Source organism: Entelurus aequoreus, linkage group LG10 (assembly GCF_033978785.1).
Source record: "Entelurus aequoreus isolate RoL-2023_Sb linkage group LG10, RoL_Eaeq_v1.1, whole genome shotgun sequence".
Taxonomy (NCBI): Eukaryota; Metazoa; Chordata; class Actinopteri; order Syngnathiformes; family Syngnathidae; genus Entelurus; species Entelurus aequoreus.
In genome coordinates, this window is record NC_084740.1 from 37,335,572 (window position 1) to 37,352,979 (window position 17,408).

At 41.2% G+C, this 17,408-nt stretch overlaps 1 protein-coding gene across 3 annotated transcripts in view; it reads left to right on the forward strand.

Annotated features, from left to right (window-relative positions):
• The first annotated feature begins 10,753 nt into the window (after positions 1–10,753).
• LOC133658560 (pleckstrin homology domain-containing family G member 3-like) overlaps positions 10,754–17,408 on the forward strand; it is a 122,188-nt gene continuing 115,533 nt past the window's right edge. For all 3 annotated transcript variants that reach the window (XR_009827487.1, XM_062060732.1, XM_062060730.1), the window contains exon 1: positions 10,754–10,900. The gene's annotated coding sequence lies outside the window, so the exon portion shown is untranslated. The remainder of the gene's footprint in view (positions 10,901–17,408) is intronic.

Sequence of the window (17,408 nt, forward strand, 5' to 3'; positions counted from 1 at the left end):
AAAGTGCGAGCAAAAGTGGCTGATTCAGCTCTGGTGTCATGACGTCATCACGATGACTCTTCGTTCTTTTACAAGGTGCAGTCCCACCTGCGGTTTCCATGACGACCGCCTGTGTTGTCTGTGACAGCACACTATATTTTATGCAAATACTAGTCCTGTCAAGTAAATAAATGATCAGATTATACACTCTTTTGCAGTAACTTGAGTGTATTATTTAGAATAAATATCAGATAAATATCACATTATGATATTTTGTTATTAAATATTATTAGAATATATATTATATTAAAATATAGTTTTAGGAGTACATTAAAAAAAGACTCAAATATTTTGACACAAATGCTTTTATCGTCAGAATACCATACAGGAACATCTTTTAATGTATTACTTGAACGCACCTCATTTATTTGTTCAAAACCGTTTGATGTACGTATTAAAAAAACATAACATATGTTTTGTGAATAATCACATGACTGTGAATACATACATTGTGTACATTATGACATTATTTTTTATTGTTAAATGTTAATGTTTAAAGTTGAATGTTTATTGGATGGAAGCATATCTGCTGATGTGTATATGTGACGTGATGGAGGGTGTGGCCTATTGTGGGCCACTTTTTTTAATTGACAGGCCATTTTAAATGACATAGTGGGTCACTTTAAATTACGTGATGGACCACGTTAAATGAGGTGACTGACCACGTTGAATGATGTGACAGACCACATAATAAATTGACAGGCCAATTTAAATGAAGTGGCGGACCACATTAAATGACATGACAGACCACAATTAAATGAGGTGACTGACCACATAAATGATGTGACGGGCCACATAATAAAGTGACAGGCCAATTTAAATGATGTGGCGGACCACTTTAATGACATGACAGACCGCAATTAAATGAGGTTACTGACCACATAATAAAGTGACAGTCCACTTTAAATGATGTGACTGACCACAGTAAATGACATGACAGACCACAATTAAATGAGGTAACTGACCACGTTGAATGACGTGACGGACCACATAATAAAGTGACAGGCCAATTTAAATGATGTGGCGGACCACACTAAATGACGTGACTGACCACGTAAATGATGTGACAGACCACATAATAAAGTGACAGTCCACTTTAAATGATGTGACGGACAACAATTAAATGAGGTGACTGACCACTAGGGCTGCGAATCTTTGGGTGTCCCACGATTCGATTCAATATCGATTATTGGGGTCACGATTCGATTCAAAATCGATTTTTTTCGATTCAAGGCGATTCTCGATTCAAAAACGATATTTTCCCGATTCAAAAGGATTCTCTATTCATTCAATACATAGGATGTCAGCAGGATCTACCCCAGTCTGCTGACATGCAAGCAGAGTAGTAGATTTTTGTAAAAAGCTTTTATAATTGTAAAGGACAATGTTTTATCAACTGATTGCAATAATGTACATTTGTTTTAACTATTAAATGAACCAAAAATATGACTTATTTTATCTTTGTGAAAATATTGGACACAGTGTGTTGTCAAGCTTATGAGATGCAATGCAAGTGTAAGCCACTGTGACACTATTGTTCTTTTTTTTTAATTTTTTTTTATAAATGTCTAATGATAATGTCAATGAGGGATTTTTAATCACTGCTATGTTGAAATTGTAACTAATATTGATACTGTTGTTGATAAAATTCATTTTTGTTTCACTACTTTTGGATTGTTCTGTGTCGTGTTTGTGTCTTGTAGATAATGCATATGTTTAAGAGCTATTTCTTTATTCATAATCATGTTTGAATCAGCTCATTTCTTTCCTTAATTTTACTCTGTATACTAGTTTCTCTTTGTCTTCAGATTGCCTGGTTAGATAGGGTCGTAAACCATCAGGAATGTGAACACAACCCCCAAGTCTCTCTTCTTATCAGTGTTGGGGGGAGGGGAAAGGCGGGCTTTCTTTGTGTGAAAAGAGTTGCTTTTGGCCTGTGGAATGCCAGATCAACTTGGGCTGCGCATTCGTATGTGTTGTTCGAGGCTGGTCTCATTATTGCCAAAGCTTTGACAATAAAATTACAAAATACCTATTCTGTGCTTGGTGGTACCGTTTGAGTTCAGTTGATATGTCATTAAGGAACTTGGGACTGACCAGCGTTTTACATCCCACTTGGAGGAACATCTGGTCAAACGCAACAATTTGGGGGCTTCGTCCGAGATGACACGCTGACAATTGGACCTTCTCTTGCAATCTTCTGGACAGACTCACATGGCCAAAACATAATTCAAGGTAAGCAGAACCTTTCTTTTTAGATAAAATCTGCATTAGGAGTCTGCCCAGAAGTCTGTAAGTTAAACACTGCTTTGTACCGCAGACACAGAATGGTGATTTTGATAGATTGATTGCATTTTTGCCGAGCCTGCCATTGCATTAAAATTGTAAATAGGTGGTCAACTCACGCCATTGTGTCTCGATTACCGTGACGGGCAGTTTCATTGACGAGTGAACTAATAGTTGGGTGTGGCTCACCCTGGGTAGTTGGTCGCCGCCTAAAAGAGTAACGGGTTAAAGGCCCTCGTATGATATGGAGGTTAGAGGCCTGCATATTGCACGATAAATTGCACGGGTTAGAGTTAGAGGCTCTAGCTGCGTATTGTACGAAAAATTACGGGGTTAAAGGCCGCCGTATGGTTTGTGGGTTAAAGGCCTTCAGGGGTTCGAGGCCCTTCTGAAAAAAATAGACACAATGGCCACTGAGTGTGACAGACAGGAATGTGATGGCGGTCGGGGAGGAATGTGATGAATCATTACTGTTTAATAATCCATTGAATGCACTGTTGTCGACAATGGAATTAGCAGGTAAAGTTTAAAAAGAAAAAAAAAAAGAAAAGAGAACGTTCCTTGAAAGGGTTAAGAGGGAGTTTACAATACTCGAAAAGTTGTGAACTCAAACGTCAGGTAAAATAAAAAATAAAATAAAAAAGTAACTGGAAGTTTTATGGTAAAGTGAAACGCAGAGAGAGTGCTTACGTGTGCGTGGGTGTGTGTGCGTAGGGCTGTAGGCACTTGCTTGTGTGTGCGTGAGTGCTTACACGTGCTTGTGTGTGTGCGCGCGCTGGTGAAAATGGTCAAGAGAAAAAAAAGAGCAGGGTTGGTGCTCGAGAATTTAAGAGTTTAGCGTATGATAAAAGTAAACGGGGATTACGTGGAAAAACGAAATGCAGCAAAAGAACCGATGATTAATGAGACAAATAGGACAGACTAGACTGATTGGTGTTTTGCCTGCCGCGCATGCGCAAGACAATTCAAACGACCCGCCCAGACTTTGACTAGGCCACCGCCCCCTACTCCAGTGAGAAGGAGAGAGAGAGAAAAAGAGAGCAGGTGAAGGAAGATTGAGGGAGAAGAGGATGGTTTGAGAAAATATGGGAAAAGGATGTTTATAACCTTACGTTATGTGAATGGTTTCTAGGAGAACAGAAAATAGAAACATTGTGTGAAGTGTAAGGAAGAGATGGATACAGGATGTTGTTTGTAAAGGAAAACGAAAGTGAAGAAAAGATGAGAAAGTGACAAATGAAGGTATTCGTAAATGGTATGCTGTTGATTGTGGTTAGCTGCAAGTTTGTTTATTTGTTTGTTTGTTTAGTTGTTTGAGTGAAATGGGAAGAAATCAATAGGAGACTTTAGAAGCATTTTGTATCGTTGTGTTTCCACACAAGATGGCAAAAATACAGAACAACAAGTAGGATTAATGGCTGAATCTTCGACCTCACCGATAACACCATACGTTACAAACATAGCTACTGCTATGCGCAGTCTCTTTTCTCAAGATGAGGATGATAAGGCTAATGACAGAGCAGCAAGGAAGCAACTCCTTAATTTACAGATCGCTGAAAATAAAAGGTTAAAAGAACCAAAAGGTCAAAGATCAGCTAGGATATATTCAGCAGTGGGTGACCTTGCTTTTGAGTTCCAACAGGTGGAGGAAAGAATCCTCAACAGACGTGCGACCAGACGGTTGGACTCGGGTGGTGGACAACACGATGCTTCAAAGCCAGTCCGGGGTGGAAACTGTTTCGGCTGTGACCAGCCTGGTCACTGGAGTCGTCAACATTTTCGAACGGGAAAGGTTCCGTAGTGCCAACAAACGAACACAAAAGCGTGGCAAAGGACGCCCACCGCAGGAGCCCCAGCAGGAGATACAGACTGGCCCCCTGCTGGACATGAGTGTCAACGGACAATGTGATCAGTTCGTGATTGACACTGGCGCCACCCATTCGATTCTGAATGCAGAGGTACCAAAGAAACTGTGTGCTTCCTCTTTAAAGGTCGAAGGCTTCGCTGGGGTCACAAGGTTACCTGTCACCAAACCACTTCCGGTTCAGATTGCTGGACCTCCTTTACAGACTGTACCCTGACATTCAAATCGCACAGAAGTAACATTCCTGGTGTTACCTGACGGCTCAACCACCAAGCTGCGACACCACTACCAAGGCTCCTACCACAGCCTGAAACAACAGGAATGGCTGACATCCAACTGCTCTAACAGTGAAAACCCTGACTGGCTGAGATGCTTCCGTGTGTTCTGCCACCCGACTCGCCATATGTTATGATCACCAGTTAGACACTCATACCAGGAGACCTTTGACTCCTTTGTATATTTATATATGTTGGAACTCATGGTGTGGTTGCTCATGTTGACCTATCTTTGCAACAGCTAGCATGATATAAGATGGACACAATTGATGTCCCACATTGTTCCCTTGCTCTCTGTCTCGCCTACAAAACCAGAGAACTTAGGTGCAATGATAAGACACGGCGTAGCTGCCAAACATTACACCGACACCCAAATACCACATTTTCAATTGTTTAGGTTTAGCACATAGTTGTGTTAAACACATAACTATGGGCTGCACTTTAGACACCTGTAGGCTACGAGGAGCTAGCAGCTACACAACAGCTGAGCTAAAACGACACATTACACATTTAAGCATATCAAATAATTATAGTTGCTCATTACATACACAAAGTTGCCATGGCAGAAGTCTGATAGAAAGTATTCAGTAACAAACGTGTCCGCATCATTCAACTTTCTACAACATGAGCTTGACTTAATGAATTATTGGGGCTACCAGGTGTGGTAAAATTTCAAAATACTATTGCTAAAGCATTCGCCACAAGGGTAGTATTTTTCTAGTATTGGTGACAATACAAATATAAACATATTTGTTACTTTCACCATATTGAATAAGTTACATAAAAGCTAGGGTTTAGTTGAGTTTGAGTTATTTGTGATATTGCTAAGGGGTCCCCTACCCTAACAACACCCCCCAGTGGACCATAGAGGCTAAAGAGACAATCATTGACCTCAAACATGACCTGTCCTCCGCTACTTGACTATTAGCTGACCTTTTTCTTAGATGTTTCTGAAAGTGATAGTATGACTAACACAGTCTTTTTTTTTCAGAAACAGAAGGGGGTGAGTGAGGGTGGATACAGACTCCTTGGAACAAAATCGACAATCATCCGACTCTGACACATTCCATAGTTTTAACGTTTTTACCGTGGGTAAGAAGTTATAACTAATTTTAATTTGAAAATAACGATTTTACACATCGATAGTAGTTTAGTAGATCAAATTTAGAATATGGAGGAGGTCAGGGTGAATCATGTACAGTCTTTGATTTCACTGATATGATCAATACGGTACAAGAGAAAAGGTACGTACTGACTTGTGTTGACAATCACAGTGGTTGGCCGGAAGCAACAACAGCCTCAAAAGAGGATGCAACATCAGTAATTAAATGACTTGTGAATGACCTAGTACCCCGACATGGTTTCCCCAAAAAGATTAGGTCAGACAACGGCAACAATTTAAAAAAAAAAAAAAAAAAAAAAAAAAAAAAAAAAAAAAAAAAAACAACCTCACTTAGCCTTGGTCGAAAAGGCTTTCGGACTAGAACACAGGTTTGGGGTACCATCCTGAGTCCCAAGGCAAGGTTGAAAGGATGGACCAGAACATTACAAACTAATTGGCTAAAATCTGTGCACAGACCAAATTTAATTGGATTGACATGTTGCAATTAGCGTTAATGATCATTCGAAGGTCCGTGAATAAAACTGTTTTACCGCCCTTTGAGTTTTTTCACCCTATGAGCTGCATACAGGTCAGCCCAGGACCAGCAGCCGCCATGGAAGGAGGACTCAGCGTAAAACCAAAATGGTATTTTACACAAAAAATGCAGAATTTGTGTGCCAGTTCTTCTGTACAGATACGAGGATGACAGCCCGCCACTCCAGATTCCCTTCCGGCCGCTGAGAGGGTCAAGATCTAGGTCATCAAACGCAAGTGGACGGAGCCCAGGTGGACTGGTCCCTTCAAGGTCGTGGAACGGACGTCTCACGCCCTTCGATTAGCTGGAAAAGGGGACACCTGGTACCACCTCTCCCTCTACACTCCTGCTGAAGAACCTGACAGATTACCAGCGGATGTCATTGCTGACATCGCCACTACATCTGCCCCACTCGACCCCCAGCAGCGCCTTTTGAGCCTGAGGCAGCTGAAGAAGAACGGGAGCAGAAAACGACTCATTTTTAGTGTCATAGAAGAGCGAGGCTTTAATTACACACACATAATCCTACAGCCCAGAAGACGACGCTGAGAGAGAGATTTTCTACCTATATTACTCTTTTTAACTTCTATATTGTATATCCTTATTTGAGACCAGCCTTTATACTCGAAGTTATCCAATTTCTCTTGCTTGTTTTCAGCATAACTATCTGTGTCGTTATATTAAGTGAAAAGTTTGATGTTTATCCCCGTTTCGTTACCTGAATTACTCTGATTTTGATAGACGAAAAGCAGGATGTCACACCCGGTAGTGTTCCCTGACGGACTGGTGCTTGGGCGTGTTCTACTGTCTTTGTGTCTCAGTTCTTCCTTCCTGACGACAGTGACTGACAAGTGTCTAAGAACAAACAGCGGACTTTAAATAGACTGGGTCAAAGAGGATAGCAAGACTTATTTTTTGACCTATGCAGTGTGATTAATTACGGGGGACACAATAGCTATTACCGTGGTAATAACCTCTATATTTGTGACGACTCAACCCTGAACCATCGGTGTCGGATGCAGACAACATACTATGGTAAGTGGTGCCCATCGTCCCTTTTATGTTGTTTTGGGGGTTGACCTGACTGATACAGACTCTAAAGGAATTATTACAATTAATGTCCTTGAGAGGGCGTTAACTACCTCTACACCCTCTGTAGCACCTAAAGTACCACCCCACCTTGGTGGTGTTTCAAAGGCTCTCACATCTGTGCGTGCTAATGACATCACCACCGAAGGCCTGGTAACTTTGACCTTAGGAGCGGGTACAGGTAAACCTGTGGCTCAGGTGGATGCCAAAACCTGGGTGACTGTGTTGCTTGTTCCGCTGGACGTCCTTTTCCCCACACTTACCCCGCTCCTTTTAAGTTGACTGACATAAATGGCTCAAACTGTCTTATTTCCTTGTTCTCTGAACCCACGCCACCAGGGTGCGATTTGTTTGCTAGTGTGTACCCTCCTGTTGACAATTCCACCCGACTTCTTCCATTTGTGGCCCAAAAGCTGAATTACACGTGTTTTCAATTCAAAGGACCCTCTTCGTCCCCCAACAAATTGGGTGACATTAACCCTTCCTGGTGCACCACACTGATAGATGGCTCAAGGATAGGCCCTTGGGCACGAGCTGACTTATTCTGGTATTGTGGGGAGCACAGATTGTACATTAGAATTCCAAAGTTATCCGTAGGGCTTTGTGCTATGGTTAGACTGGTGACCCCACTCACCCTAGTGGGTACCAAATTAACTCCCCTTGTAACTCCTGTCTCAGCGGCCTCTCTAACTTCTCGCCGACGCCGCCATGTTTTATCTCGAAGGAGTGTAAAGGGCTCCTTTGATCTGATGAGAAACCCTGATGGTGTTTACTTTGATGCAATTGGACAACCAAGAGGGGTCCCCTCACAACACAAATTGTGGTGTGAATCCTGTGCAGGTTTCGAGAACCTTCCTATCATTGGTGCTATTTTCCCTGTGACTGCTACTAAAAATGTTGAACGCATTAACTATGTTTTTTATAATCTGTTGAGACTGACCAACCTGACTCGTGACGCCGTTGAGGGACTTGCTGAACAACTTGCCCCGACCTCTCTCATGGCCATCCAGAACCGCATAGCCCTTGACCGCATCCTAGCCAAGGAAGAAGGCGTGTGTGCAATGTTTGGTGACCAATGCTGTACCTTCATTCCTAACAACACTGCACCAGATGGCTCAGTTCAGAGGGCCTTAGACCTGTCTAAGGAACTTACTGAAGTTTCAGGGGTCTCTGACCCCTTTAAAGATTGGCTCCAAAGCACATTTGGCAGGTGGACTGACCTAATTAAGTCTGTCCTGGTCTCCATTGGAGTTTTCTTGGCCATTATAGCCTCTTGCGGTTGCTTTATCGCCCCTTGTGCTAAGTCTCTATGCACCCGCATCATTGTTAGAGCTGTAGAAGGTCAACCCCACCCTGTTTCTGGGCTCGTTATGTCTTTGAAGGGGGTCAAGCAAAATGGAGACTTTCGAGAATTGTTGATTTCCTTCCCTGACCATGACGACATTGACGTGGACTCCCTCCATCTGTCATCCATGTAAATATGCTGTTGTTTTATTGCTAGCTTGCTCAAAGAAAAAAAAAAACTACAGCACCTACTTTAATGTGGGGCGTGCTTTAGAGGTGTTGCTCTCGTAGGAGAGATCTTTTGGATAAGATCTGAAGGGGGATTGTAGATAATGCATATGTTTAAGAGCTATTTCTTTATTCATAATCATGTTTGAATCAGCTCATTTCTTTCCTTAATTTTACTCTGTATACTAGTTTCTCTTTGTCTTCAGATTGCCTGGTTAGATAGGGTCGTAAACCATCAGGAATGTGAACACAACCCCCAAGTCTCTCTTCTTATCAGTGTTGGGGGGAGGGGAAAGGCGGGCTTTCTTTGTGTGAAAAGAGTTGCTTTTGGCCTGTGGAATGCCAGATCAACTTGGGCTGCGCATTCGTATGTGTTGTTCGAGGCTGGTCTCATTATTGCCAAAGCTTTGACAATAAAATTACAAAATACCTATTCTGTGCTTGGTGGTACCGTTTGAGTTCAGTTGATATGTCATTAAGGAACTTGGGACTGACCAGCGTTTTACATCCCACTTGGAGGAACATCTGGTCAAACGCAACAGTCTCCTCTCAATTGCTCTGTTTATTGCAGTTCTGAGTGTTGCTGGGTCGGGTTTGGTTTTAGAATTGGATTGCATTGTTATGGTATTGCTGTGTATTGTTTTGTTGGATTGATTAATTAAAAAAAAATTAAAAAAAATAATAATAAATGAAAAAATAAATAAAATAAAAATAAAATAAAAAATCGATTTAAAAAAAATGAGAATCGATTCTGAATCGCACAACGTGAGAATTGCGATTCGAATTCGAATCGATTTTTTCCCACACCCCTACTGACCACATAAATGATGTGACGGACCACATAATAAAGTGACAGGCCACTTTAAATGATGTGACGGACCACATTAAATGACATGACAGACCACAATTAAATGAGGTGACTGACCACATAAATGACGTGACGGACCACAAAATAAAGTGACAGGCCACTTTAAATGAGATGGCGGACCATCTTAATCACATGACAGACCATGTTAAATGATGTGACAGACCACAATTAAATGAGGTGATGGACTACTTTAAATGATGTGGCGGCGTACATTAAATGACATGACAGAGCACATTGAATGATATGGCGGATCACCTTAATGAGGTGAAAGACCGCATTATTGATGTGGCGGACCACTTTAAATTATGTTGCGGACCACATCAAATGACATGACAGACCACAATGTTTACGTGACAGGCCACATTAATGACATGGGAGACAACATTAAATGACGTGACAGGCCACTATAAATGATGTGGCAGGCCAAATCTGGCCCCTGGTCCTTGAGTTTAACACAGGTGCTGTTTCTGGAGAATAGGAGGGTGTACTTAAAGAACTGACGGAATGAGAGAGAATTCCATCAAGTTGTTGTCTGGTCCATCACACACACACACACACACACACACACACACACACACACACACACACACACACACACACACACACACACACACACACACACACACACACACACACACACACACACACACACACACACACACACACACACACACACACACACACACACACACACACACACACACACACAGTGTCAGTCTTTAGGAGACACTAGAATGTTTAGCAGATGTTGGACTCAACCAGATACTGGTTCGGGCCAGCTGGGTTCTGTTTAGTTGTGTGTGTGTGTGTGTGTGTGTGTGTGTGTGTGTGTGTGTGTGTGTGTGTGTGTGTGTGTGTGTGTGTGTGTGTGTGTGTGTGCGTGCGTGTGTGTTGAGTCAGCTGAAAGGCAAAGGCCATCTACGGTGAAGATGTCAGCAAGAAAAGATGAGAAACATTCCAGACTTTTCCTCCTCATGACTTTGTTCTCCTCTCTCTCTTCCTTCTGGACCTCCTCCTCCATCCCTACCCCGCCTCCACCCTCCCCCGTCCGGCAGCAGACTGGGTCTCACTGCTCTTCCACATCGTCAGATTCCATCTCGAGGAGCGTGGAAGTGGACTCTCTCTCTCTCTCTCTCTCTCTCTCTCTCTCTCTCTCTCTCTCTCTCTCTCGCTCGCTCGCTGTCTCTGTGTTGTTGTACACGGCGGACACGCAGACATGACGTCACAGGCGCGATGGATTCCTCATCTTCTTCTTCTTCTTTTTTTGACTTTTGCAGCATAAAGGGGACCCAGTGAGTGTGCGCGTGCGTGGCGGCGAAAGAGTAGCAAGGTAAGGTCCACTTACACACACACACACACACACACGCACGCACGCGCACATCAAGACGTCCTTCATCTAAAATGTCCACCATGTCCAATTTCTGCTAAGAAATGACAACATAAAAATGACATGACATTTCTGTGTGCAATTTTTTTTTTACTGGTGGATAAAAGTTATGATTTATGTTTTTTTAAGAGATGTCTTTATTGGAATCATGACCTTTATTATATGTCCAGCTGTAGTTAGCGTCGCGGCCTCTAAGGGGCAGCACCGAGTAACACCTTTTTGTTTAAAACAAACCAAATGAAACAATAATAAACTCATTTCTTCACTACTAAATACTATTTTTGTAAACAACTAGCATGGATTATATATACACAGGAAGACTAGTTAGGTAAGACGTGTGTGTGTGTGTATGTATGTGTGTGTGTGTGTGTGTGTGTGTGTGTGTGTGTGTGTGTGTGTGTGTGTGTGTGTGTGTGTGTGTGTGTGTGTGTGTGCGTGTGTGTGTGTGTGTGTGTGTGTGTGTGTAGTGAGATAGAAGTGTTCTTTTTTAGGAACATCTCCAAAGATTGATGCTGGGAAAGGTCAGACATGACCATGATCTCACACACACTTTTGTTCCTTGCAGCTGATTCCAGTATCACTTGAAAATACAACAAACACACACACACACACACACACACACACACACACACACACACACACACACACACACACACACACACACACACACACACACACACACACACACACACACACACACACACACACACACACACACACACACACACACACACACACACACACTTATGCTAAAGTCTCTTACAGAAGATATAAGTGGGGTTGTGGTTTCCTAGCGGTTTCAAACGGCTTCAACACAACCTCGGCGGCATTTCAATGTTCCGTGCGTGCACCGAATTAATGACACTTGGACTTCATCTTCACTTCGCAGTAGGACCCCGAACGTGGAACATAGTCTGTTCCAGTCAACCTTGCACCGTGCAATAAGGAACTCATGGATGTAGAAATAGTCCGTTCCAATGTCAAGCTGTGGGCCATGTTGCCGTGCTGCGATGGCAACAATTCCCACAAATTCCGGTAAAATTATGCAACTTTGTCCAATCCTTTTGTATCCGCCGCCATCACACTTTTGAAAGGGTTTCAGCCATAAAAGTCTTAAAAAATGGATGCTTAAATCTCTCGATCTGAGGCGTCCAAACTTTTTGACTTGGGGCCGCATTGGGCTAAAAATAATTTGGCAAGGGGTCAAAAGCCGACTGCATGTAAAGTTACTATATGAATATATATATACAGTCGTGGTGAAAAGTTTACATACACTTGTAAAGAACATAATGTCATGGCTGTCTTGAGTTTCCAATCATTTCTACAACTCTACAACAGAACTTTCCTCCAGAAGGTCTTATCTTTGTCCATGTGGTGTCAGATGAAAAAAAATGTATCTGTTTGGCCACATTACCCAGCAATATGTATGGAGGAGAAAAAGTGAGGCCTTTAATCCCAGGAACACCATGCCTACCGTCAAGCATGGTGGTGATAATATTATGCTCTGGGCCTGTTTTGCTGCCAATGGAACTGGTGCTTTACAGAGAGTAAATGTGATGATGAAAAAGGAGGATTACCTCCAAATTCTTCAGGACAACCTAAAATTATTAGCCCGGAGGTTGGGTCTTGGGCGCAGTTGGGTGTTCCAACAGGACAATGACCCCAAAAACACGTCAAAAGTAGTAAAGGAATGGCTAAATCAGGCTAGAATGAAGGTTTTAGAATGGCATTCCCAAAGTCCTGACTTAAACGTGTGGACAACGCTGAAGAAACAAGTCCATGTCAGAAAACCAACACATTTAGCTGAAGTGCACCAATTTTGTCAAGAGGAGTGGTCAAAAATTCAACCAGAAGCTTGTGGATGGCTACCAAAAGTGCCTTATTGCAGTGAAACTTGCCAAGGGACATGTAACCAAATATTAACATTGCTGTATGTACCTGTATACTTTTGACACAGCCGATTCACATTTTCAGTAGACCCATAATAAATTCATAAAAGAACCAAACTTCATGAATGTTTTTTGTGACCAACAAGTATGTGCTCTAATCACTCTATCACAAAAAAATAAAAGTTGTAGAAATTATTAGAAACTCAAGACAGCCATGACATTATGTTCTTTACAAGTGTATATAAACTTTTGACCACGACTGTGTACCTTGACCTTCTTAAAGTTGTGTAATCAATCAGAAATATGAAGCAGCTAAAATGCGCCAAACATGGATAAGTGTGGGGAGAGTGTTTTACATTTTTCCCATCATGCACTCTAAAAGGATTTAAGTGGGTGTAATTGTTATGGTGTTTGGATGTTTTTCATAATATCCACAATGTTGACCTTTGTGTCAGTTGAATTTATTTTATTTTCGGAACCATGATTAGGGAAGGTTGTTTGGATTGTGTCAAAAAAGTAAATGCTGTGCTAGTGTTTCAACGTACTTTCAATGGCCATTGCTCTGGTTTACTCATGCTGTCTGCAAAATGGTAGAAATGTTGGAGCATTCAGAGACTGCTTGGTATTTTAAATTAATTTGAAAGCACTTTGCGATGCTTTGTTGATTGGCGGTCATGGCGGGCCGTAGTTTGGACTCCCCTTTTTATTTGTCGATATAAAGTTTGTCTAAGAAAACCCAGTTTTCTCTCATAGCAAAAGTACATAAAGTATGCAATATTCATGCACGCACACACAATATTTTTGTAACCACATCCATCCATTTTCTACCGCTTGTACCTCTCAGGGTCGCGGGAGTGGCAACCAACTCTTATGTCACTACCAACTCGCCAGCATCGTTTTAATCCAAATTTATTGGCAGATCCAAATTTATTGGCAGATTCAAAGCAACCACGTGTCTATTATGAATATGTACTATGGTAACCTGGCAGTATCTAGTGGTCAAGGGGTCAAATTACACCTCTAATAGCATTTGCATGTATTTCCAAGGGAAATGCCTGGTTTGATTTGTCTTTTCTTGAAAACGCATAAAATAACAGGTTTACAGTTATCAAAAAATGGCCATTATAAAAGGGAGTCAATGGGGGACAAAGGGGTCCCAAGGAACTCCAATGTATACTCACTCAATAGCTCATGCCAAGAATAACTTGGCAAAAAACAGACAATGCAAATTTTAAGATTAATTCTTCTATAACTGCTGTGGCCATATTTCATCCCGCTAACCTTTAAAACTAACCTTCTGTTTTATGATGTCATCTTTAAAGGCACTGAAAAGACCCACAAAGGTCCCAGGTTAAACGAAGCTAGCACATGGGGATTTTATTGTATTTACTGTATCAGAGAACCTTATTGCAATACTTTTATTGGTTCAATAAGAGATATGTTTTACTGTCCCCTAGTGTGTTTGTACTGATTGTTTTTGGTTTTTACTCATTGTCTTTATGTTTTTGTATACGTTGTCTCATTCTGCCTTGACGCTAAATTACCCTCTGCACAACTATTTTACCTCCGGGTACCAATAAAAAACCTTAAACCTTGAAACTCTACAAGTCCCCCGCACATTTTCGCCAATCATCGTCATTTTCACCAATCGCAGCTACCGTGTTTAACCATTACACTACCAACCCCAGGCACTTGCAACATTCGGCGAAACGCATCGCGCAGCCAGTAATCTCAGGCCTTCAAATTAAAAGCACACCAGTAAAATAACAGGGTTGCGCCACAGTCACAAATTCCTGCAGATGGAACATGTAACAGGACCCGTACATGAGGCCCGTAGACAAAATATGTGTGGTCCTGTAAATGACACACAAAGATTATTTGCAGCCCTGTAAACCAGTTGTTCTTAACCTTTTTGACCTCAGGGCCCAACTTTTCCACTACAAAAAGGCCCGGAGCTCACTTAAATATTATAACTTAATCAGTAATCATGGTCTTATTTTTAGTGATATTCAATAATTATATATTTTCTACTTACAGTTTGCAACCTTTAAAATGATATGAAAGCATGATTACAATAATAAATACCAACCAAAAATACTACAAAATAAGGGACTCATAAAAACTGATGAAAAATACATTTACATATAATTACACAGTGCTAAAATAAATGCATTCCAACTACATTGATAATAAACTATATAATGAAAATGTTATCTTAACTGAACTGTTAATAAAACGTACGCGCAAATAAAAATATTGCTTCACCACTTTAGTCATAATTTTTGCGCTTAAGAAACTTCTCTACTTTAGTTCCAGACTTCGTCTGTTTGTTTATCAACAGGTGGACAAGTGTATTACAACCAATACAGACCACAGTTGAGGAACATAATTTTTTTGGCAGCCCTATAGGTGGCACTGACAGCCTAACAATGGGCCCTGGCCCTATGGTAAAGAAACACTGCTGTAAAGGACACACAAATGTTTCCTTCTCTCGTTTTCGTCTGACTCAAGCCGACACCAGAAGGCCTACTTTACCAACTGGCTCACTGAGATGTGAATGCCCCCTGGTTGTAAAATAGATGAACAACTCCCAACATAAATGTTGATGAAATAAATTATAATTACATAAATTACAATGTGTCACAAATACAAAGAAAAACATTAATAACACGTTCGTAAAAGCTGATGATGCCTTGTTATTGAAAAAATAATCATCATAACAAAACTTTTTCGCAACTTTCTTGAAAAGTTATTTTCCGCGACTGTAATTTTAAAAACTTAACTTACATGTGTAAAAAGAAGCGAAGCAGTGTTAATAGTATACAATGATATTTTTTCTCACAAGGGCGTTAGCGTATTGTGATGTAACTTCCTGTTCATGTTGTTCCTCTTTTAACGCCACTTGTTGCGCCGGAATTCCAACTTGTGTGACCTCCTTAAGGGTTGTGTTTGTCCCCACTAAAGAACTCGTGAACGCACATATTGTATGTATTATAGTGTGTGTGTGTGCGTGTCACTACAGTGGAAACAGCAGGTGACGGCCGTGTGGCGTCTAAAGCTAGCTTGCGTTGGCACACGATGACCCACTCACTGAGACCACACACACGCACACACACCACATATACATTTGGATCAAACATCTCCACGAGGACATGGTCTGCCCTTCCAGGTCATGTGACCAAGTTTATGTTTATCTGATTTTTGGCGGTATTAGCAGCACATGACTGTCAAAATAAACACAAGGTTCCAGCTGAAGGTCTTTCATGTGTGGACTTCTGAGAGAAGACCACCTTGGACAGAGCAGCTCTGCCAAAGTGGTCCAGACGGCTTGGACATGAATGTCGTCACCCTGGAAGAACTTGACCTGCATCCTGAAGTAGATTAGAGCTGTATGAATTGGGACTGGACCAGGTTCAGCACTTGTTGAAGTGTTTAAAGGTGTGTGTATGGAGGACGGTAATAAAAGGTTCTGCTTGGGTCTGCGGTTCAACATCTGCTCATAGAAGAACAATGCATGTCTGTCTTGATTTTGGTCCAGTAGACCACAATCTGTAGGAGTTTTTGGAGGTGTGGTACTATTTATACTTGGTGGACTTGGACAAGGATTATGGTGTTGTCCTCTAGCAAGAGTGCTAGTTTTAGGTTTTTACCTGGTCTTCACATAACTACTACTAGAGTTGTCCCTGAATAACCTCTACGAAGTTCCTAACAGGTTTTAGGGTTCTCTCAGGTCTGTTTCTTGTCACCAATTGACAAGAAGCAGTCTTCGAGAAGGTTTTGCTCCCCAGAGGACACTGGGACAATGTGCAGGTGCGAAAGGGTCAGGAGTCAGCACTAGGGATAATGTTTGATAAGGAATTATCGAGTTCGAGCCTATTATCGAATCCTCTTATCGAACCGATTCCTTATCGATTCTCTTATCGAGTCCAGATAGGTTGTTGTATATGGAAAAAAACACACAATATTTGGTTTAACAAAAGCTCACTTTTATTATATAATAAAAAAATAAAATCGAATAAATAAATAAATATTGACTGTTACCCACCTAAAAAAATAAAATAAAATAAATAAATATTGACTGTTGTTACCCAAAGTATATTAGTGGGATTTTTCAGAGAAACAAATATATACAGTAACACAAAAACAACCTGTCTCTGTGATCACTATAGGGGTATAAATAATATAGTGTTAAATAAAATCAGTCCCTTGGGCACAAAACTGAAAATAATACAGCTCTCCAAAAAGTGCACTTCTGCTGCTATTTGACATAACTGTTTGTTATGATGCTTTGACATTTTTGCACTTTATTTCTTTATTGAAAGAACATTCTATGAAGAGAAAAGTTATTTGCAAATGTGGTTACAATGCTAATAAATGAAAAGTTAAAGCTAAAAAAAGAAATACACTTTATTGAGTTAACATTATTTCTTTATGGGGGAAAAATGTTATGAGCTAGAGAATATAACAACTACACTACCCAGCATGCAACGGGAGTTACGAGCATGCGCGGTAGCCCCGAAAAGTGTTGCATGTTGCCACGCTGTGAAAGTAAACGTCAAGAA